The 24,766-nt window shown below is 48.5% G+C and overlaps 1 long non-coding RNA gene across 1 annotated transcript; it reads left to right on the forward strand.

The window, feature by feature from the left end:
- LOC147115797 (uncharacterized) lies at positions 1 to 23,373 on the forward strand. Its single transcript, XR_015078685.1, has 3 exons — positions 1 to 87; positions 19,371 to 19,447; positions 23,094 to 23,373. It is a non-coding gene; the product is annotated as an uncharacterized LOC147115797 (long non-coding RNA).
- Positions 23,374 to 24,766: the final 1,393 nt, after the last annotated feature.

Consider the following 24,766-nt stretch of genomic DNA (forward strand, 5'->3'; position numbering starts at 1 on the left):
GAAGCCTATGCTTCTGCTGAAGATTTTGCTCGATTGGCAGGAGAAATTCTGACAGTTGTGGGAGCTGTTCTGATCCTAGTTACTGAGGTATGTAAAATTTTATTAAATGACTATACAGGCATTTAGACAAAAGTTGATCATTATTTCCCCACATTTTATTATTTTCCTTGTACCAGATTTCTGAGGAACTCATCAGAAAACTGCTATATTTATTACTATAGTGTATGTACCTTTAAGAGCCCCTGTGTACTGTAATACCGGTAGTGACCACTCGGGTATATAAGCCTGTATAGCATCTTGTATCTTTTAGTTCACCTCCAGACTTTGTTCAGTAAACACCTGTTAAACCAACTCCTGCATTCCATGTCTCCATTAACACACGGATACAACAGTGGCGACGAATTGGAAATGGACTTACCTGCAATTCGGCAGCACCTCAAGGAGATCGATTCCTCAGACGAAGGTCGAGGAAAAAAACTGTGGTTTCACCAGCTAGCCGGGCTGGTGGCAGGTACTGCACTAATCCTTCCTGGGCGGCGGGCTGGGGCTCGATCGGGTGGCTCTGCAGCGGGGCCGAGCAGCGAGTCAGAAGGCGGAGGCAAACAGAGACGGAGGGTGGAGCACTCGGGAGACGGCCGGCGCTGCAAAGCAGGTCGGCGTTCGGACCAAGCAGAGGGAGGGAAAAGTCCCAGAGAGTCCGGCGGGAATGAGTCTCCAACTATTAAAAATATCTGTGTAAATAAAAACCGCGGAGAACAACGTTGTCAGCAGCGGCAGCGGTGGGAAAGCGCGGGAGATGCCATTTTCTTCTCGGCAGGGAAGAAAGGAAAGCGCGGGAGGTGCCATTTTTGATTTTCAGGATGCCTAAGACTGGCAATATTACTGCTTTCGATAGTGATATAGAGGATTGGACCACATATGTGGAAAGAGTGGAGGTATATTGCACAGCGAATGAAGTAGAGGATGATAAAAAGGCATCGGTACTTCTAAATCTGATGGGCGCAAGGACATACGGGCTGTTACGAAACTTAATCACTCCAGCCAAACCGATGGACAAGAATTTTAAGGAGATTGTTGATACCCTACAGGAGCACTTAAACCCAACACCGCTGCTGATAGTGGAACGATTCAAATTCTTCAGGAGGAATCAGCACAAGAATGAAAGTAACGCTGATTACCTCACCGAATTAAGAAAGCTGTCAAAGCACTGCCAATTCGGGGCAGGACTGGTAGATTCTCTACGAGACAAATTCGTCTGCGGTCTCCTAAGTGAAGGAACACAGAAAAGGCTACTTTCTGAGAAAGATTTGACACTGGACAAGGCTTTCAGTGTGGCTGTATCATACGAAGCAGCAGCAAGAGGAGCTGCAGAGATACAGCAAAAGCCACAGGACTTCGGCACCCATGAAATGACACGGGATTTTGAGAGATGTTATCGCTGCGGCAGATCCACCCATGACCAGAGGGACTGCTGGTTCAAGGACAAAGCATGCAGGCAATGCGGAAAGATGGGACACATTGCACGTGTATGCCGATCTGGAAACAAAAAATACACTGACAGAAAAAAAATCAATAGGGAAAAGTACAGAAAGGTACAAATGATGACGGACAGTAGCTCCGAAGACCAGAAGAGCGATAGCGACTCCGGAAACAAGAGACTAAGCTGTCTCAAATTACATAATGTAATTGCCAAAGAAGATTACCAGACCATTTGGGTTACCCTCACGATAGCGGGGTCCCCAGTTAAAATGGAGCTAGATACAGGATCAGCTCTGACCGTCATAAGTCGACGGGATTACGAGCGGCTATTTCCGCATATACCTTTGAAAGACACATCCATTATCTTGAAGACATATACGGGGCAGAAAGTATACCCCAGAGGGAAAATAAGGGTGCCTGTTGTATACAACGGCAAGGAAATACAGAAGTTGTATTTATACGTTCTGCAAGATGGTGGGCTACCGTTGTTGGGACGTGAATGGATCAGGAAGATACGTTTAGACTGGCACTCCATTCAGGCACTGACGGTGACCAGTAAGAAAAAAAATGATGATGACGTCATACCTGAACGATTAAAAGACATCTTGGCTAACGCCAAAGAAGTGTTTCAACAGGAACTAGGAACCTTGAAAGGCGTCACCTACTCAATAAAAGTGGAAGATGCGGCAATTCCCAAGTTTTTTAAGGCAAGGCCGGTGCCATACGCAATTCATCCAGCAGTCGAGGCAGAGCTGGAGAATTTGGAAAAAGCAGGCGTGTTATCCAAGGTAGATTGGAGCGAGTGGGCAACACCCATCGTCCCAGTCATGAAGAAAACATTGAATAATAAATCTGAAGAACAGAGAAAAATTTGCATCTGTGGGGACTTCAAGGTGACTGTAAACCTGGTCCTTCACATGATACAGTATCCTCTTCTGAGGATAGAAGATATTTTCGCCTCACTATCCGGAGGGAAACGTTTCACCAAAATTGACTTGGCACAGGCATATCTACAGATGGAGGTTGAGGAGGCCTCTAAAAAGTATCTCACGATAAACACACACAAAGGCCTGTACCAGTAGAATCGACTGGTTTTCGGAGCAGCATTAGCGCCAGCTATCTGGCAAAGAGCTATGGAGCAAGTCCTGCAAGGGATTCTGGGGACTCAATGCTACCTAGACGACATCCTTGTAACAGGAGAAAACGACAACGAGCACCTTGCCAATTTGGAGCAGGTGCTCACGAGGCTGAGAGAACGGGGCCTACGAGCAAATCACTCCAAGTCCGAATTTTTCCAGAAACAAATATCATATTGTGGCCATATAATTAACGAAGAAGGGTTGCATAAGTCACCTGAAAAAATTGAAGCGGTCATAAAAGCCCCAGCACCTGAAAATGTCTCACAATTAAGGTCGTTCCTGGGATTGATAAATTACTATCATAAATTTTTACCGAACTTGTCAACTGTTCTGCACCCTCTTAATGCACTGCTACAAACGGGAGTAATTTGGAAATGGAGCGAAGTCTGTAAACGTGCCTTCCATAAATGCAAAGGCTTGATCACGTCCAAGGAAGTGTTGGCTCATTACAACCCATCACTGCCAATCAGACTGGCGTGCGATGCATCCCCTTACGGCGTAGGAGCGGTATTATCGCATAGATTCCCTGATGGCTCGGAGCAGCCGATAGCTTTTGCGTCACGCTCATTGAACTCAGCTGAGCGTAACTATGCCCAGGTCGACAGGGAAGCACTCAGCCTGGTGTGGGGAGTGAAGAAATTCAACCATTACCTACACGGACAAAAATTTACCTTGTTGACTGACCATCAACCCCTCGTCTCCATATTCAACCCTAAAAAGGGCGTTCCCATTATGACAGCGCAAAGGCTACAGAGGTGGTCCCTTTTCCTAGGGGCACACCAATATGACATAGAATACAAAGGATCAAAACAGCATGGGAATGCTGACGGTTTATCGCGCCTACCATTGCCAACGGTAGAAGAGGCAGCTACAGTGGACCCAGTGGAGATGTTCCACTCAGCCATAGTGGAATGTCTACCAGTAACAAATTCTACCATTGAAAAGGAAACGAGAAATGACCCGACTCTCTCACGAGTCTACGATTTAACGGTGAAGGGATGGCCAGCACATGGCGAATCACTGTTGCCAGCATTCTCGCAAAGAAGAGAACAGCTGTCAGTGTGCCGAGTAACCTTGATGTGTGGATCCAGAGTGGTGATTCCACCCAAACTCTAGGATAAAGTGCTAAAGGAGCTTCACGAGGGGCATTTGGGTGGAGTGAAAATGAAGAACCTAGCCAGAGCGTTTGTGTGGTGGCCAGGTATCGATGGAGACATCGAAGAAATGACCAAGAGCTGTCTAGGATGCCAGAAGGTCCAAAACGCCCCACCACAAGCCCCTTTACATCCATGGGAGTGGCCCTCATCTCCATGGCAAAGGGTACATATTGACTTTGCTGGTCCATTTATGGACTCAATGTTCTTAATCGCGGTTGATGCACACTCCAAGTGGCCGGAGGTAATAAAGATGTCCTCCACCACCACGGAAAAAACCGTCACAGTATTAAGGACCATATTTGCCAGGAATGGGCTGCCTGAACAGATCTGTTCTGATAATGGACCGCAATTTGTGTCCGAAGAATTCAGGAAGTTCTTAAAAAACAATGGGGTTAAGCACTACACGTCCGCCCCATACCATCCCACCACCAATGGATTAGCTGAAAGGTTTGTCCAGACCTTCAAGAAGGCCATAAAGGCCATGGGTAATGAAGACATAAATCTACAACATAAGGTAGATAACTTCTTGTTTGCGTACAGGAATGCAACACATGTGGTTACAAACCAAACTCCCGCCATGATGTTTTTCAATAGAAGACTAAGATACCGGCTGGATTTGATCAAGCCAAACAGCAGAAGGGACATAGAGAACCGGCAATTTCAAGGCATGAATGAAAGGCCAACTAGAACCTTCCAGATAGGTCAAGTTTTGGCCCGGGACTACCATACCGAGAAATGGCAGCCTGGAACTATTTGCACACGACTAGGACCGCTGATGTATACCGTGGACATTGGTGAAAGCATAATAAGGCGCCATGCTGACCAGATCATAGAGTCATCCAAAAAGGGACAACCTACACCACAACTCTATACGCCTAATGATGAAGCAGAGATACCCATAGTATCTACCTCCGATCCGGTGATACTGGAACCAGATGAACCCGACACTGGCATTCAAGCCGAATTGACCTTGCCAAAAGAACCTCCTACAGCACCGAAAACTACTACACCACCGAGGCGTTATCCGGACCGAGTCAGGAAGCCTCCAGAGAGACTGACTTATAATTGATTAACTGCAGCAAATGTGTAGATTATTGTTCTTGTAAACATGTTAATTAATGATTGATGTGCTATCAACAATACCAAAGACTACGAGATGGACTTAAATGAAGTAGGCTTTTATTGACTAAGAACTAGAGCATGCCTCTGCTAGTGAATCCATCCTAAGAGCTCTCGGGGGAAGGGTGGTGAGTCACCTTTATACCCGGGCTTAGGGGTGGAGCCAGGGGCTGAGACATGCCTGGACTTGTACAGGGTTAACAGTGGTTTACCCCACAGGCATGTACAGGTTAACAGTGGTTTACCACATTCACCCCTCGTTTAAAAAAGAGTCCGGCGGGGTGAAGTGTTTCAAAAGTTCGTATACGAAAGTCTCTCCGGGGGTCTTGTCTGCCGTAATGATCTTCGTGGTGCCGGTTGCAGCGGTTCTTTGCCCGCGGCCGCTTCTCGCGTGGGACGGAGCACTGGCGTGTCGTCCTCTCGGGGTAGGGATGGCACCGGCATGTCGTCAGTTCGTGGTAGACACCTCGGTGGTGCGTCGTGGGTAGTGGTGGTGGGTGGAGGTAGTGGATGGTGATCGATGGTGTTTCGGGTGGTACCTGAGGGTGCGAGGTCTCGAATTGAGACTGTGTCCTCCCGCCCGTCAGGATACGCCACGTAGGCGTACTGTGGGTTGGCGTGGAGGAGGTGAACCTTTTCGACCAGGGGGTCCGTCTTATGGCTCCTCACGTGTTTCCTGAGCAGGACGGGTCCCGGAGACGTCAGCCATGGCGGTAGTGATGTCTCCGAGGTGGATTTCCTGGGGAAGACGAACATCTTCTCGTGAGGGGTGGCGTTTGTGGCAGTACAGAGCAGTGATCGTATGGAGTGGAGCGCATCGGGGAGGACATCTTGCCAGCGGGAGATTAGAAGGCTCTTGGATTTTTGGGCGAGCATGGCGGTCTTCCACACCGTTGCGTTCTCCCTCGCTACCTGTCCGTTACCCCAGGGGTTGTAGCTGGTAGTCCTGCTCGTGGCTATGCCCTTCTCGAGCAGGTACTGGCGCAGCTCGTCGCTCATGAACGACGAGCCCCTGTCGCTGTGGATGTAATTGGGGAAGCCAAATATGGCGAACAGGTCATGGAGGCACCTGATGGCTGTGGCGCTGGTCATGTCCGGGCAGGGGATGGCGAAGGGGAAATGGGAGTACTCGTCAATAATATTGAGGAAGTACGTGTTGCGGTCAGAGGAGGGAAGGGGCCCCTTGAAATCGACGCTGAGACGTTCGAAGGGGCGGGTGGCTTTAATCAGGTGTGCCCTGTCTGGCCTATAAAAATGCGGTTTGCATTCGGCGCAGACCTGGCAGTTCCTGGTCATGGTCCTGACCTCCTCGATGGAGTAAGGCAGGTTGCGAGCTTTAATAAAGTGGAAGAACCTGGTGACCCCCGGGTGGCAGAGATCATTGTGGAGGGTCCGTAGCCTATCGACTTGTGCGTTGGCACATGTCCCACGGGATAGGGCGTCTGGGGGCTCATTAAGTTTCCCGGGCCGGTATAAGATATCGTAGTTGTAGGTGGATAACTCGATCCTCCACCGCAATATCTTATCATTTTTGATTTTCCCCCTTTGTCTGTTGTTAAACATAAATGCTACTGACCGTTGGTCAGTGAGCAGGGTGAAACGTTTACCGGCCAGGTAATGTCTCCAGTGCCGTACAGCCTCCACTATCGCCTGGGCCTCCTTCTCGACTGAGGAGTGTCGAATTTCGGGGCCCTGGAGGGTCCGTGAAAAGAAGGCCACGGGTCTCCCCGCCTGGTTAAGGGTTGCGGCTAGGGCGAAGTCGGATGCATCGCTCTCCACTTGGAAAGGGATGGACTCATCCACTGCGTGCATTGTGGCCTTCGCGATGTCCTCTTTTATGAGGGTGAAGGCCGCACGGGCCTCTGCCGTCAGGGGGAAGGAGGTTGACTTGATGAGGGGCCGGGCTTTGTCCGCATAGTTGGGCACCCACTGGGCGTAGTAAGAGAAGAACCCTCGGCATCTCTTCAGAGCTTTTAGGCAGTGGTGGGGGGGGGGTAGTTCCAGGAGGGGGCGCATTCGGTCGGGGTCGGGGCCGATGACTCCGTTTTCCACCACGCAGCCAAGAATAGCGAGGCGCGTGGTGCGGAACATACATTTTTCTCTGTTGTATGTCAGATTCAGCTGTTGGGCCGTACGGAGGAATTTTTCTAGGTTGGCGTCGTGGTCCTGCCGGTCATGGCCGCAGATGGTGACGTTGTCTAGATAGGGGAAGGTGGCCTGCAGCGCGTTCTGGTCAACCATCCGGTCCATCTCCCTTTGGAAGACCGAGACCCCGTTGGTGACGCCGAAGGGGACTCGGAAGAAGTGGTAGAGGCGACCGTCAGCCTCGAAGGCCGTGTACTGGCGGTCCTCAGGCCTGATGGGGAGCTGGTGGTATGCCGACTTCAGATCAATCGTCGAGAATACCCGGTATTGTGCTATTTGGTTGACCATGTCAGATATGCGGGGAAGTGGGTATGCGTCTAATTGCGTGTATCGATTGATCGTCTGGCTGTAATCAATAACCAGGCGCTGTTTTTCGCCGGTCTTTACTACCACCACTTGGGCTCGCCGTGGGCTGGTGCTGCCCTCGATAATCCCTTCCCTCAGGAGTCTTTGTACTTCTGATTTAATAAAGCTCCTATCCCCGGCACTGTACCGCCTGCTTTTAGTAGCAATTGGCTTGCAGTCTTTGGCGAGGTTAGCGAACAACGGGGGGGGTTTGACCTTCAGGGTGGACAGGCTGCATACTTTGCGCGGCGCCGTGTTTAAATTCTGCTGGCTGCAGACTGTAAGTGGGGGCAGGGGCCCGCCATATGCCATCGTGACGCTCTCCAGATGGCACTGGAAGTCTAATCCTAGCAGTACGGGAGCGCAGAGCTGTGGCAGGACGAGGAATTTAAACTCTCTGTACTCCACGCCGTTCACTGTCAGAGTCGCTACACAGTAGCCGCCGATGTCCGCCGTATGGGACTTTGAGGCCATAAAGACCTGGTGGCGTGTGCGCATAACCGATAGGGAGTAGCGTCGCACCATGTCGGGGTGGATGAAGCTCTCCGTGCTTCCGCAGTCGAAAAGGCAATTTGTGGCATGGCCATTTACCTTTACGTTCATCTTGGACCTGGCTAGTTGATGGGGCCTAGATTGGTCCAGGGTGATGGAGGCCATCGTCGAGGTCGGTGGGTCGCTGTAGTATTCGCCCGCGCCGAGGGCCTGGTCCCGAGATGGTGTCCAAGATGGCGGCTCCCCCTCAGCTGGTGGTGTCCAAAATGGCGGCCCGCACGGCTCACACGTGGTTGGTGGGGTCCAAAATGGCGGCCTGTATGGTTCACACGCAGCGCTGCTGGAATTGGGGGTCGATTTCGCCTTGCACACTCTCGCGTAGTGGCCTTTCTTGCCGCATTTGGAGCAGGTCGCGTCCTTTGCTGGGCATTGCTGTCTGGGGTGCTTGGCCTGGCCGCAGAAGTAGCATTTCTGGCCTCTGGTCATTGCAGCTGTAGTTGGGCTGCTGGCGGCTTGTGGCCTTACCGGGTCCCAAGATGGCTGCTCCCGTGGCATCCACGTGGCCATCCGGTCAGGGGGGTAGGCATCCATGTTCTGGAGGGCCACCGTCTTCTGCAGGTCGAGCCCCCTCTGTTCCAGCAGCCTTTGCCGAGTATAGTTGGACCTGATGCCGGCTACGTAGGCGTCTCGGATCAGGTCTTCCGTGCATTCCTTGGCCATCACCGCTTTGTAATTACAGTCCCGGCCGAGGACTCTGTGTCAGTAAATATTCAGCGCCCGATTCCCCGGGGCGCTGTTTTCGGGTAGCCAGGAGGTGTCTGGCGTAAACCTCGTTAACAGGCCTCACGTATTGTTCCTTTAGCGTCGCGATGGCGGCCGCGTAAGTAGTGGCATCTCGGATGATCGAGTAGACTCGGTGGCTCACCCGTGAGTTCAAGACAAGCCGTTTCGCGTCATCTGTAGTGACAGTAGTGCTGGAGGCCTCCAGGAAGGCTTCGAAACAGCTCAGCCAGTGTTCAAAGTTATTGGCTGCATCTGCTGCTTGAGGATCCAGGTCTAAACGTTCCGGCTTCAAGATTTGCTCCATGTTGAAAATTAGCCAATAAAATTGATGCGCTATCAACAATACCAAAGACTACGAGATGGACTTAAATGAAGTAGGCTTTTATTGACTAAGAACTAGAGCATGCCTCTGCTAGTGAATCCATCCTAAGAGCTCTCGGGGGAAGGGTGGTGAGTCACCTTTATACCCGGGCTTAGGGGTGGAGCCAGGGGCTGAGACATGCCTGGACTTGTACAGGGTTAACAGTGGTTTACCCCACAGGCATGTACAGGTTAACAGTGGTTTACCACAATGATTACTTAAAATGTTATGTACTAATTATCTAAAAGGGGAGGAATTGTAGTGTATGTACCTTTAAGAGCCCCTGTGTACTGTAATACCGGTAGTGACCACTCGGGTATATAAGCCTGTATAGCGTCTTGTATCTTTTAGTTCACCTCCAGACTTTGTTCAGTAAACACCTGTTAAACCAACTCCTGCATTCCGTGTCTCCATTAACACACGGATACAATTACGGAAATGTTAGTGCTTTTTGCAGACATGACACCAAAGGGCCGATTTTCCTGGAGCCGTCAGGCGGGCTTTCAGGCGTGTGGGGGGGGGGGGGAAATCGCAAAAATAGGAGGTCGCGACCCCCCTCCCCGCCTGATTCCCCGCCCTGTCCGATTTTCACCCAGGCGTTTCTGTCCGACCCGAATCAGTCCCGCCCGCAGCAGGCGGGAGTGGTCTTCAGGCACCTTAATCACCAATAATTGGCATCTATAATGCCATTTTAAGGGGCCCTTGCTATTTTCAGCCTTTTCCCACATTAAACACGCCTGGTGGGAACCCCGCTGATGAAACCTGGCGTGAACAATATCGGATTGCTGACTATCAGCTGCAGGTCAATCAGGAAAGAAGAGATTTAATCAGACATCATTTGTAGGTTGCAGGATCTTGTTGTTTCAGGTTTGGGGCAACTTGTTCCAGGCTTAGACACAGCTGTGGAAGGTTGGAGCCTCACACACTTCTCCAGTGTGAGCCCCTGGGAAGCCCCTCTCGCCACCCTCACTCAGCGCTTCCTCAACTGAGGCACCTACCAGAAGCATGGGAGGCCTTTTTTTCCTTCCCCTCTTGGCATTAGAGGACCTCCAGCCCCATTCGCGAAATGACACACGCCACAACTGCGGAAGTAGCCATCAGAAATTTTATTTACAATAACCAGCTGATGGCATTTTTCAAATAAACACAACGGCCTAGAAATTCAGTTTGCACAGTTTTGGGGCGCTAAAGTCGGGCGTTCGGTAAATTTAGCGCCCGCCGGAAACTGCAGGCAACCGCGCCGAAATTCAGTGGTTTTGGCCAAGAGTTTTGGCGAGCGCTGAAACCGGCGTTGCAATGCTCGGTTCTGGCGCTAAACCGGCGCTGCGGCCTGATAACGCCGATGCCGGGCGCAGCGCAGGTGCGGTCATGTGTTGCTTGACAGCAGACACCCTGACGCCGGCCTGCTCTTAAAGGGGGAAGGGTCAACTTTGACTGCTGCCACGCCCTGCACACTGGAGCCCTGCTGCTAGGCCTCAACAGTGCTGGTGGGACAAAATAGCGCCAGAACAGATGGAGATGGCCCGTGAAAGAGCCCAGCGCTTCTCAGACCATGCACTGAGGTTGCTGATTGATGCTGTCCAGGAGAGAAGACCCATCTTGTGCCCGGACAATGGCAGAAAGGCTCCCAGGAGAGAGTTCAGGAAAGCCTGGAGGAGCATCGGACGCAGGGTCTCCTCAAACTCAGATGTGCCCAGGACTGTGGACCAGTGCCGCAAAAAGTTCAATGACCTCTGTCGGCTGGTGAAGGTGAGTACCCTTTCCACTGTCCTCCTCATCCTTGCATGTGAGCCTCACACTATGGGCAAAGGGACCTCAAAGGCATAATGGGCAGCCCTCCTCACGCAGCAATGCCACTGGCATGATCATCAGCAGCACTTTCTGCACTGACCACACTGGCCAGGCTATTCCACCATGGGAGGCAGTACACACAGCAACAGGGCACCACACTGTACTTAGAGTCCGTCCTTTCTCTTGCAGGCCAAGCTGGCAAGAAATGCGCGCAGCCGGCTGGAGACCGGTGGTGGACGGCCCCACTACCAGGCTCTAAGTGCTCTGGAGGAGAGCGTCGCTGGACTCCTGCGTCCTCGGGTGACTGGCCCTGTAGCCATCGGGGATGCCAACCCTGTGCTGGAAGCCACTGGTAAGGAGATGACCGCTTGCAGCTCTCTCGTTGCCCTAGTGCTTCCGATCTAAATCCTTTCCCACTGACGGACAAATGCGCATAATGCCACCGCTCAGGCGTCCCTCGCTGACGCCCTGTCCTCACTTTAAAGCTACTCTTGTGCCTTCCTGCTTTCAGCTGCTGAGGAGGAGGTGGTCCCTGAGGCGCCGGGTGCCAGGCCCTTGGAGGAGGAGGACGTCCAGGACGAGGAGGAAGCCGGGCCATCGGGCGAGCCCTCAGCCGTGCCAGGGGATGGCAATGAAGGGGGGACGTCTGGCATGCAGGAGAGCCAGGGGGAGGTGTTGCAGGGGAGGGCAGATCCTGCTTGCAGTGGGGTCCAGGCAGGCGGCAGGGGTCGGCCAGCTCGGCCGGCTTCTCCCCAGCTGCAGAGTCCTCTCTCCAGTCCGGAGAGTGGCCTCGGCCAGGAGGTGCGCCTCCTGCAAGAGATCTCGGTGGCGTCTGACCGGCGCCACCATGAGTTCATGGGGGTTGTGCAGCAGATGCCGCACGCCATCGAGTCCCTGGCTCAGAGTGTGGCAGCATTCGGCCAATCACAGGCCAGGGGGGTGGAGCAACTGGCCGCAGCGCACGCCAGGGGGGTCGAACTACTCGCGGCACTGCAGGAGGAGAGTCGCCAGAGAGGTGGTTCCCTCGAAACACTGTCACAGCAGCTGGAGGCACATACCCGGGCAGTGCGGTCACTGACTTCTGCCACACTCGCTTTGACGCAGAGGCGTCGCACCCGCACCCGCCGCCCTGCTGCAACACAGCGGCCTGGCCTCCAGCACATAGCTGCGCCAGCTGAACTGCCAGGCCGGACGACTGCCACTGTGTCCGCTGAGCCTCGCGCGCCTGGCAGCAGCCAGCTTGCCCCCCTTGGAGCATCCGACACTGCCACTCCCCCAGCCAGGGTGCGAGGAGCTGCTGCTGCCACTGATGCTGGCCAGCCACAGCCGAACCAGTCAGCAGCCGGCCCCTCCCGGGATGTGCGTCGTGTTGGCCGACCCCCAAGGCCATCTGTCGCGACGCATGGGGGCCCTCATGAGCCTTCCCCCAGCCTTGAGGCCGCCACAGGGCCCATGTTGAGGCGGAGCAGTAGGCCGGGCAGGGGCCGGGGAAGGCTCTCTAAGGACTCGCCCTCTCGGCACAGCCGCTAGAGTGTGGTCTCTGCGGCATTGTATATATGGGGGGGATTGTGTTTTGGGGGCTGATTTTTGTGGATGGCCGAAATTGAAGGCATTTTGTGTTTTTATGGGGGTCTTTCTGTTGGCGAGGGGGGCCCTTTTTTTGTTACGGCCAATGTTGAAGGCCATGTGGATGGCCAACTTTTGTTAGTCCTCCCCAGGTTGGGGGAGTGACATATGTTTGTGACTGTTTTTTGGGTGTGTTCTGTGTTTTTGAGTTTCATGTGGGAAGGGGCCTCAGTTTGTTAAATAAAGGTTTTTATTTATTCAGCTTGTCCAGGTGTCATGTTTCAAGTGTTTGCTGCGTTAACCGGCTGACGGCTTCCGGAGCGGCTGCCTTCAGGTGCGCTCATTCCCACAGGCCATTCCCTCACAGCGGGCCTAGAAGTGTCGAGCAATAAGCCCCCGGCGTACGGCCCTTGGGCCTTCTGGCCCCCTCCTGGCCTGCTCCTCCTCCTCCTCCCCCCCCTCCTCCTCCTGATGGTCCTCCTGCTCGTCCTCCTCAGGTGGTGGTGCAATGTCAGGTGGCAGTGCCTGCGTCCGGCGGATAGCCAGGTTGTGCAGCATGCAGCACACGACGACGAACTGGGACACTCTATCCGGCGAATACTGTAGAGAGCCGCCGGAGCGATCCAGGCAGCGGAAGCGTTGCTTGAGGACACCTATGGTTTGCTCTATGACGTTCCTTGTTGCTTGATGGCTTTCGTTGTATGAGTCCTCCGCTGGGGTCCTGGGCGCGCGGAGCGGGGTCATGAGCCATGTGCACAAAGGGTAGCCCTTGTCCCCGATAAGCCATCCCCTTGGTGGAGGCTGTGCCTGGAACATGTCAGCCACAGTAGTCTGGCGCAGGATAAAAGCATCGTGGCTGCTTCCTGGGAAGCGGGCATTTACAGCTAGGATGCGCTGCCTGTGGTCACACACCAGCTGCACATTGAGGGAATGGTAGCCCTTGCGGTTGCGGTAAACCTCGGGATTGTCTATAGGTGCCCGCATAGCCACATGCGTGCAGTCAATGGCGCCCTGCACCATGGGGAAGCCCGCGATCCTGCCAAATCCCACTGCATGCTGCTGCTGCCTCTGTTGGGTCATGGGGAAGGAGATGAACTGGTGTCTCCTCGCGAACAGTGCATCGGTGACCTGCCGGATGCAGCGATGTACGGCGAACTGGGAGATGTTCGCGATGTCCCCAGCAGCAGCTTGGAACGAGCCGCTTGCATAAAAGCTGAGAGCCACCGTGACCTTCACTTCCACCGAGAGAGACGTCCTGGACATGAGCTGTGGCTGCAAATCTGCGTGAAGCAGCTGGCAGATCTCTCCAACCACCTCCCTTCTGAAGCGCAGCCTCTTTACACAAAGTGCCGCAGACATGGTGACATAGGACACCTGCTGCCGGTATTGCCTGGGTGCGTAAGGCCTACGTTGGCGACGCCTGATGGCCCTTCTGTGTCTACGCATGGCTGCCCGTCTCTCACAGCGTCTGCGAGCCCTCCGCACATAATGCTGCAACTCAATGTTGGCCCCCCATGCAGCCCCCATAATCAAGGTCGCAACAGTGAAATCAGCAAGAGTCAAATGTCAAAGCACTGGCCAGAAGCCAGAAAGACCTCTCCTATCTTGTCCCAAATCTGGAATCTCTGTCCCTTGGTCTCTGTGTAGAAATCCAAAGCAGTGAAGTCATTGCAGCAAAATGGCTGGGCTTTATAGGTCAGTGGAGGTGCCCTTTAATTTGCGCTCCCCGAGGCCCACAGGGCCTCTGCAACGTTCCATTTTACAATTCCTAATAGCGCCACGCCCACATTGGGCGGGCGCCACTCAATTTCCGGCTTGGGGCGCTAAAACAGCGTTGCGCGAGGATATGACGTCATAAGCTGCGCGCGCACCCGAGCGGGCGCTAACACTTTGCGCCGGCGCTAAATCTCAAATGAATTTGGGCGTCGGCGCAGATCGGTCTGCATTCCGGCGCTAAAGCTTTATCGACGGAAATATAGCCCTTTTTTGGCGTTAGCGCCTGGCGCAGCCAACTGAATTTCTAGGCCAACATTTCACCCAAGTGACTACCCTTGTGACTATTAGTGCTTTATTTTCCTCTTACGTGTGCTCCTACATATTGGTTCCCCTGTGGCTTCAGCAGATGTGGAGGCCGCTTGCTCACTTTCCTGCTGCTCCTGTCTCGACACCTTTGGTGGGCGTCCTCTGGGATGGCGATCCTGTGAGGGCTCGCCAGCAGTCTGCTGCTCCTGCGGCTGTGCAGGGGTTGAGATCTCTATCTCCATTGGGTGTGGACTCCGGTGGGGCTCTGACCGAGGGCTCTGCAGTGGTATGGAAGTGTGAGCGCTTGGAGAGGAGCCCCCACTTCCTTGATGTCTGCCACCAAAATCCCTCTCATGGGTCAGGTCCCCCTCAGCGCCTGCAAGTGGCTTGAGAGCAGCTTGCTGCACATCAGGGGGGCCATGGGGACCCGTTTCTACAATGGCAGTCCTACTCAGAGGGCCTGCCATGAAGGTCTGGTTTCTCTGTTCAATAGCTGACCATCGCTCCTCCAGAGATGTCAGTCTATTCTGAACACTCACCATGTTGTCAACACTCTGGCGACTTAGCTTCTCCATGGCCGTAGCCATCCTCTCCTCTACTGTAGCCATCCTTTCCACGGAGGTTGCCATCCTTTCCGTGGTGATGCGTTCATCCGCCAATGACTCCACAAAGGCTCTGCTCATGTTCGCTATGGACTCCTCCATTCGCTCCACACTCGCAGCGACCCTGGAGACAAAACCTACCAGAGACTCCTGCATCTGTGCATGGAGATCCATCACCTCTTCTCTTGCGGATGGACCCAGAGGCAGAGGGTCGACATGCAGCTGAGCTGAGCAGTGGAGAGTCCTGCGCCCTCCGACGAGGACTCTCCACTGCTGTCCCTGTCTCCACCATCTGCTGATGCTCACTTGTGTGCTGTGATACACCAGGTGACAACACTACTCTATCTCGCGAAGGTCCCACCGAGGTGTGAGTGTCTGCGTTGGTGCTGGGTGTGCTGAATTCTGCTGACACAGCGCCCTCAGAGGTTGGAGCTTCCTCTGAGGAGTCTGGCTGCTCAGCCTCTTCCTCCTCCGCAGTGGGGATAGGGGCTCTGGATGGTCCTGTGGGGGAATAAAGGAAAGTGTTAGAGATGTGATGCCAAGGTTACATGCACATTGGATTTTGCAGATGTTCATAAGTCCAAATGATGTAGCTTCAGAATCATAATCAGCGACTCATGCTTTGTCAATGAGAGAGATGGAAAACTATTCTGTCACCAGCTAGCGGGACTGCCCCTGTCTCTCCTTTCCCAACTTCCGCAGCCACATTGAGGCTGGGCCTCCTCCAGTCCTGGCTCGCTCTCTGTTGTTGTGAGCTCTCTTTTCCTGCAATGAGGGAGACAAGTGGAGTTTGCGTGAGAATGAAGGAGTGAGTGTAGAGATTGCATAGCATAGATACTTAGAGGGAGACAAAGATGGTGTGAGGCTGCAAGATCAAGGACCCTCCCTGTGTGTTGTCAGTTGTGTTCAAAGCATCAGAGTGAGAGGGAGTGTGAGGGCTGCATGGTGGAATAGTTATGTGAATGTGAGCATAGAGAGAGAGGGAATGGGTAAGGGTGCATGGATGTGACTGTGAAGTGGGATGTGGAGGAAGAGAGTGCTAAAGCTGAGTGCTGGTGGGGAAAGGCAATGGGGATCAGTTTGAGGGTGATGGAAACTTCATACTTACTTTTCCTGTACGGTGAAGGTCATGCAATCGTTTCCGACACTGTATCTAGGTTCTTCTGGTGACTCCCAGCGAGTTGACATCTGCTGTCACCTGCATCCATGCAGCCTTGGTCTCAGTGGGAGGCCTCTTCCTCCCTGACCTAGGGAAGAGGACCTCCCTGTGGGCCCTGACCCCATCCAATAATGCCTGCAGTGAAGCCTCGTCGAATTTGGAGGCAGCTCGGGGTCTGGCACTGGCCACAGCTGCTGCAGGCTCCTCTGCCATCCTGTATGGTTCGTTTGGAAGCCTGCAGAGGTAGCAATGCTTGCTGTGGACCTTAAAAGCACCACGAATGATGACATCATACTGTGCGACTTTCTGACTGGAAATAGTCAATTAGCAAGGGTTCCTACACACTGGAAATGAATTGGCCAATTGAGGGAAAATTGCATCAATCTGGCAGACCCATTTACATTCGTGTGGGAACCCCAACATTCGGGGAACCCGACAATTCCCCCGCCTGCGGGAAAATCAGTCCCCAAATCTCTAGCCTCACATTATCTGAAGACTACATTTGATCTTGACTTCCTGTGTGCAACACCATGTGGGATTAACTAGTGTCTTATTAAAAATCTTACCTCTACATGCATTACTACATCTAGTTATAAAACTCCACTTCCTGTTGTCACATTTTTGTATTAACTTTTTTCATTATAAATTACTGTGTCCCCATTTATAATGGAAACCAGCTATGGAAACCAGTCACGATTTGTAATTGGCTGACATGTGGTGTTGTGGTGTGAATTTGAGAAGTTTCTCGAACCACTCCCCTGCCATATTGCTTTTTCAGTAATGTTTTCTCCTCAGTTAAGCAACCATTAGCCTACAATTTTAAAATTCTAAGTGCCTGCTTTTAATTTTATATCTATTGGTCTATTGAAATATGTTTTAAAACATTCTTGTAGGGTTTCTCCTTTGTCCTGTGCTGTTTTAAACAAATAGCGGGGCCCTTGGTCGAGGCCTCGCTCCGTCTCTCCCCCGGATGCTCTTTAAGCTGCATACTGTGACAGCTACTGCAGGCCCTGGTCTGCCTTTCCTCTCCCAAAAAAACACAATTTCTAAAAGCAATAGGCCTGAATTTCTGAGGAACCTTTTTAAGGGAGCAGAAGAAAAAGCAAAAAGGGGCAGAAATGTCATGGGATGGGACTTCTGCTCAGCGCTTTGCCCCAAATCATGGAGATGGGGTTGTTTACATATTTCTGGCAGGCAGTTTCCAACTACATTCATTTATTAATTTTCTGATGCCCACTGCTCCATTAATTTGTTGTTTTTTTTATGTGCTCCCTGCTCTATGAATGTATTAATTCACTGGCATCTGCTACTCCATCAATTGATTGATTTGTTGATGTGCCTGCAAGTCAATGAATTTATTGGGCCAACATTTGTGATCGGAGGCTTCCGACCTGCAAAAATTCTATGAATGTACCTGGTGGCCCGGGAGATACGCAGGCTTGCGATCCTGGGCCTCTCCAGGTCCACGCGGGCAGAGGTCCCCATATCCCAGGGGCGCCTGCGGTTTGTAGGCGCCCCTGGGATCATGTGTGCCGGCCCAGCCTATAAAAGAAGGGCATCCTCATTCATACTTATGCAAGTTCCATATGTACGAACTCCAATAAGTATGAATGGGGATCACTTAAAAAATACACCAACACATGAAATATTTTTTTAATTAATTAAAATGCCATTTAATTAAATATTTTAAACAAAAATTTAATTTTGGGGGGAAAAAAATGTTTTTACGGGGCTAAAAATAAACTTACCTTATTGAAGAGTATTTTTAATTTATAAGTGAGTGATAACATTTTATTTTTCTATTTTTTAAAACTCTTATGCTGGTAAAAGCAGGCCTTATGCCAGCTTTTACCAGACGTAAGAATTTGACAGGTATTCAGCGGGTGGAAGTTGGGTAAATAGCGCAACTCTCCACCCGCAGAGGCCCTTCTCCTGGGGATGCGGAGGATCTGTCAAGAGAATCGCAAGTGCTGGGTTCTAGCGCATGCGCTTCACATGCCTAAACCCGGAACTTGCACGGCCACTACAGGCGCGTACACACCTCGTACGCACCCGTAGGGGTTGTAAAATATGGGCCATTAATTCAATGCTGTCTGCCACTGCTCTAAACAGTTATTTGTTTAATGGTGGCTAGTCTACATTAATTTATTTTTATGGTGCCTGCTTAGCTGTGCTATATTGTTCATCAATAACCTCTTGCTGTTGTCAGTGGTGATACGTTTGGTTTGTATTGGTTTCTGTGCATTGAGTTTTTCTCCTGCAATTGTATCAAAAAAAGTCAGTAACATATTTGCTGTCATTTAAATTCAACCATTTATTCCATTTTCAAAAACACAAACTGGAATATTGTTATACACCAAGACATCAATTGTTGTTTTCAAATAATTTCAAAAAAAGAAACCCAATACTGTTAGATACTGAAGAGAGCTATGTTTCCAGCTGCATTGGCTAAATTCTACTAATGCATCCAGGAAAATTCTGATCACTGAACGTGCTTAGCATGCTGGATATGTCTTTAGCGAACTGAGTCACAGTTCTGTAGAAAAATATAAAGTCTAAGCCCAGGCTTTTGGGAGAAACGGAGACCTTTAAGTAAAAAGATACAGATAAGAATTGAATGGGTACATTTAATCATATTATTGTGAAATATATGAATATTGATTTTTCTTTTAATTTAGAAATTTATTTTAGATATTAGAAAGTCCAGTTAATGAAAAAATGTGGACAATTTTTTTTGTCCACTCAATTGGTTTGGCTATTATTTAATCATAGGTTCTCCTGACTGGTTATTCAGGGATGGTTCTTTTCATAAGTCCTTAAGGAGTTTCTCACTGTCATTTTTAGCCACTTTCCTTGCTTTTGATTTATACATTGCCTACCTCTCCAGTTCTGATTGGCTGCCATTTTACTTTGAGCTGATCAATAAAACAATCGAAAGTGCAACCACAGGATGTAGGTGTGACAAACAGGAAGTGTACACTAGATGCAAGACTTTCAATATATTTTGGATTGATGTATATGTGGACACATGTGTAAATACTCAACCTAAAATTGGTTAGTCCTCATTCTCTCAATTAAGGTCTTTTATTTTGCCTGCAATGTCTAGAATGCATTAACATGCATAAAACTAATTCAGAAATTTAACCTGAGCAGATTCATTATCTTCTCCACAGCAAAGTGATGTATCAACTCATTATCTTCTCTTTTCAGATTCCACGACTGATTCACATAGGGCCTGCAAAATATTTTGGGAACACAGTAACTGGAGGTCCTTTTCACATTACAATGTAAGACATGTTCAAATTGAATTTCATCTACACCCTTTCTTTGCGTTTTTTTCACAATTTATTACAGTTCATTGTGATATTTTATTGAATAATGGAGGTTATTTTGCGATTGTATCAATTTATACCATAATGTAATAGTAACATTTTAAGTACTTTATATAATTAAAATCTGTACTAAACCTGAGAATACTTGGTTTGTACTAATCAAAGTCCATTATGATTTAATTAAGATTTTTATAAACACAGTATTGTTGCTCAAGTAACAAAGTGATTGCAAAGCTCAGTTTTCTTAGTGCTGTCTTAAAGAACATAGTCTGGACTGTGTAGATGAAAGTAAATGTTTATTACATTGGATAACAAAAATGGTAGCAAATATTGATTTACTTAAATAAAAAAACAAAATCAACATGTTCTAAAAAAGTTAAACTTTATTTAATACGTATTAATGTACTTGAGTACAATTGAATAGATTCCATTGTTGTGCTGCGCATCTGAACTACATAGTGAAGGTGGGAATTTTAATTGAATAACAATTTCAATTTAAAATGTTTTGTGCGTAACATACATAGAGAAGAGTGCACTTTGTGATGAGTAGTTTACCTTTTTTTAAAAATAGTTTTACAGGGAAAAGAAGTGTTTTTCAGGGATGCTGCATTGCTCTCTAGAGGTGGAAGAAAAGGCGAGTGAAATTCTAGTAGCTAATATGCATCAGTGTGGCTGAGTTGATAACGCTCTTGCCTCTGGTTCAGAAGCTTGTCGATCCAAGCTCCATGTTAGGGGGTTGAACTCAATCTAGGCTGACACTTTAGTGCAGTACTGTAAAAGTGCTGCATTATTGGAGGTGCCGTTCCTTGAATGAGATATTAAACCAACTTCTTGACTGATTGTTCGAGTGGGTCAGGTGGACATTAAAGATCCCTTCCCACTATTCAAAGAAGTCAAAGGGTTCTCCCAGTGTCCTGGTCAACATTCCTCCCTCAATCAATACCACCAAAAGAAAACGAATGAACCGGTAATTTATTTCATTGCGGTTTGTGGGGGTGTTCTTCATGCAGAATGGCTGCCACATATGTCTGCACAATATTCGCTGTACTCCAAAAAGTAATTAATTGTGTGCATTGCACAACAGTTGATACGGTGCTATATAAATGCAAGCTTTTTAAAATTAAATTGGATGAAGTGATGGAGTGCTGCCAGACTTTGGAGATTGAAAATGTTTTTGCTGGGAGAAAGAAATAATGATGTAGGGAGTTGTGGGGGTGGGCTTGAAATAAATGATGTGTTTGAGGAGAAGGTTAGCACACTGAGAATTGGCATTGTGGTTAAGTGATTGTTACAACAACTCCAGGAAGAATTTGAGGTTATGAGAACAAATTGACAGCTGTGGGAGGGAGGTGGTTCTGAGCTGCAAGGGTAAGCAGTCAACTGCAACCCAAATTAACAAGGTGAGTGGAAAAGGAATTTGATAGGGCCTGTGTGTGTGATTCTGGGGCTTTTTTTGTAATCACCAAATTGCAAAGCAGCAGCAAAGTTGATGGTGTTCAAATATGTAATAGTAAAGTTCCATTAATACCCTTTAAGCATAATGCAATACTATAATGGTATGCTATATAATGTTTTGAAGAGTGGTATTGCCTTTTACAGAAAGGAGGTTGCAATGATATGATCATAAGTACGCCTGTGCATTTGGCACTAAAATGTAATAAAATCTGAAATTTTAAAAAAATGGTAGAAATTTTCACTGCCTGCTCCAGAAACAAAGCCTTCGGAAAACTCCCAATATGGCAACACTCACTACCTCTTTAATGTATAATTTCATGTTAAAATAAATATAAGGGGAGATTTTCTGCTCTGATGTGTCCGGCAGCGCATGTGTGCATAGCCCATAGGGGATGCGGAAGGTTTGAGGCAGAATGGGAGCACTGAAAATGTGTCAGGAGAGCAATGCCTGTGTATGGCTGACTGGGCTGTACTGGGGGCTCAGGAGACGTGTGCTGCTGGAGTGCGCAAGCCTCATTGAGGGTCTAAAAAATATACAAATTAAGGCGAGGCTGGCCTCCATTGCATTCTCTAATGGTTGCACCCACAATGCATTGTCATTACTGTGTGACTGTATAAAACGGATGTACTTCCATACAGATTCACCAGCATTCAGACCTTAAATTCTTAAGGATTTTGCAAATAACAGCGAAATTGTATATTTGTTTTGGTTTATTCCTCCCTGCCCCCTTTTTATGTACATTGTTCTTTTTTGCCATATTGCAGGTTACTGCAGATTTTTCTTGGTTTTTTCACCATCCTACCATCCAAGGTAATTGGCCTCTGAATAGAGAATACCCCTGCTGGATAGGATTGGTATTCCTTTGGTCATTTCTCTTGTCCTTGGGGTGTTTGAGGATGAAGAGAAAATGCACAGCAATGATCAGGGGCAAGTCTGCATGCACCTGAAGCAGGTTGCACAGACCCATCATTACCCATGGTAACAAACCCCACCAGAGCTACATAACCACGTCATAGGAGAAGCGCTTTCTCCATGTACATTTCACCAGGGACACCTTTCTGCAGTTTAGGATTAGGCCCTTGATTTGCCATCTTACTGTGCAAGCAGGAATATAATATTGAGATGCTGAAAGTTGATGGAACACCTGTACAGTGACAGACATATGCACAATCTACATGCAAACCTAGTCACAGTAACTGACTGCAGCCAAGTTGTTTTACATTAAGGAGATGCGATGCCCTTGGAAGATGTGACTATGGCAAGACTTTGTATTGTACATTGTGAGGTGAAGGTATACCCTACTGAGGTTGGATATGCATGAGATGCAGTCAAAGACTTTTAAGTTTATGATGGGCAAGCAGTAAGTGTGCTTACTGACAATACTTTGTGGCATACTTTTTCTCAATATATGTTTCTATTGGGTAATCTTAACTTATGAAATTCCTTTAAAATGTGTTGTTGTTTTATGTGTCTGTTTGCAGATCCTGCATGTAGTGTACACACTGTTGAGCCTGGTCACCACAAATGTCAAAAATGGTGCACTGCTGTCTTCTGGGGAGGGGGGCCCTGAAGAAATGCAGGGCAACCCATTTCATACAGCTGCATATTCATTTTTCTGGCTAACAAACAGAGCATCAGGTGTTGTATCACTCCATCACTTGCGCAAATGGTTTTTTTATGGTTACTCGTTGGCATTCATTTCGCTTCATTTATGCCTATCACCTCTCCCCTCTCCCCTCCCCCAACCTTAGAAAACATGACGAATATATAAAATTGATTTTCAATCTTTATAAAGATTGAAACAATTTTTATCCACATATGCAGTCTGGTCTTTAAGTGCGCACCTACCTTTAATTTAGACCTGCTGGCCAAATTTTCTGTATCTCCCCATTAGGCTTGTTCCGTGCACAAGCCCAGAGCTGTACAGGCAGCAATGAATAGTTATTCAAATGAGCTGACCATGGAGGTTTGAGGCAGGCAGTCAATCCACTGCGCTACTGCCTAGCTTTACATAGCAATTAGGCAAAAAAGCCTGAAATACACCATAGCGAAAAATCTCCCCTGGAATATCAACAACTTTATAACATAAGACTTTTTCTCTTTCTCCCACAACTTAGGAAATTGTTTTCTAATTTTGATTTCCAGGATTGTTTATGCTTGCTTTATTCTAATCACCATGATACTAAGAGTTTTGAACCATGAATGGGAAACAGTTATAATGGCGTATGCTCTGATAAGTGCCTGGTGTAATGTCCTTTACTTTGCACGTGGATTCAAGTTGCTTGGTCCCCTGTGCATCATGATACAAAAGGTTGGTAGTTTATTTTCTTAATACGTCATTTAGCCAAGAATTAACTTGAACGTTCTAATTATAAGCATGGTGTCCCTTTTCAAGGGTCCTGTGTTTCTTTTTATTTGAAGATTGCATGAATATTCGTGTGGTTGACCATCATGTCACTCCAGAAGGAAACACTGACTTACTCATTTACAAGTTAGTTTTTTGGCTTTGACCTTTGTTATATGTGCCCAATTTTCTTAACTAATTTTTTTCAGCAACTTACTGATTTTCATAATCTGTTTTTGTAAATTCAAACTGGACACAAATACTGTTCGGGAGGCGAAGGACCAACAAAAATGTCATGTTTTTCTAAACATTTTTCTATTACAACATTCCTACTTTCATCTTTGTTGTTATACTTCCTTAAAACAATGGTGCAAGAAGGGGGGAAAAAATGTGTATTTTAAAGAAAAATATGGATGGTCTCTTAGGAGCCAGGTTCAAATAAGAGATGGGATGAAAGTATCTCTCTCTCTTTTGGCTCTAAGGTTCCTGCATGAAATTAATTCGACTAGTCTTAACCTACCATCTAATTTTTGGGCCCGGACTCAGCGTTGCAGAGTCTGTAGTTAACAGCCCTGTAGAACATGAGGTTTAACCATGCATGGTATTTTGTATGCACATGGCACTTAGCTGATATAAGGAAAGTAAATGGATGGAGTCAAAATCTCTAAAATAGTAAAATCTATGGTAAGATCAGTCTTTCCTTAAACAAAAAAATGGAGTTGATGTTATCAGAGCTTCTTTGCATTATAATTGATTCTACTTTTGGACTACCTTCAAATTTACTATCATCAGCTCACTTTTATCATAATCCATTTGTCAGTACTGAAACCAATAAACTATTTTCCCTTTTCTCTTATTAGATGATCTTTGGTGACCTCATGAGGTTTTGTTACGTTCTGATAATTGTCATTATAGGATTTGGTGCAGGTAGGTAAAACATGCATTGTAACACTGCAAATTGGAAATAAAAACAGAAAATGCTGGGAATACACAGCAGGTCCATCAGCATTTCTAAAGAGAAAAGACACATTAACATTTCGGGAGCCAACCCTTCATTAAAGTAGAAAACTGGCAAATAGCACTGATCAAAACAAAACAGGGAGGGGGAGAAATAATAGGTTGAATAGATTTTATAGTAAAGCTGATCACATTTGCAGTAAGTGTTGGCTGCTCGAGGAATTCCGGCTCCGTGTTGAAGAGCTGGAGTCCGAGCTTCAAACACTGAGACACATCAGGGAGGGGGAGAGTTACCTGGACTCTGTGTATCAGGAGGTAGTCACACCAATTAGATTAATTAATTCAGATGTAGTCCGTGGCCAGGGTCGGGATGGTGTGACTAGAAGTGAGGCAGGTACGGGGATCCAGGAGGTAGTGTTGGAGGAGCCGCAGCCCTTGCGTTTGTCCAACAGGTTTGAGGCTCTTACTCCCTGTGAGGATGGGAACGGGGACTGCGGGGAGGATGAGCAACCCGGCC

The sequence above is a fragment of the Somniosus microcephalus genome, chromosome 6 (genome assembly GCF_052327205.1).
Source record: "Somniosus microcephalus isolate GS21.2 chromosome 6, FLI_Smic_1.0, whole genome shotgun sequence".
Lineage (NCBI taxonomy): Eukaryota > Metazoa > Chordata > Chondrichthyes > Squaliformes > Somniosidae > Somniosus > Somniosus microcephalus.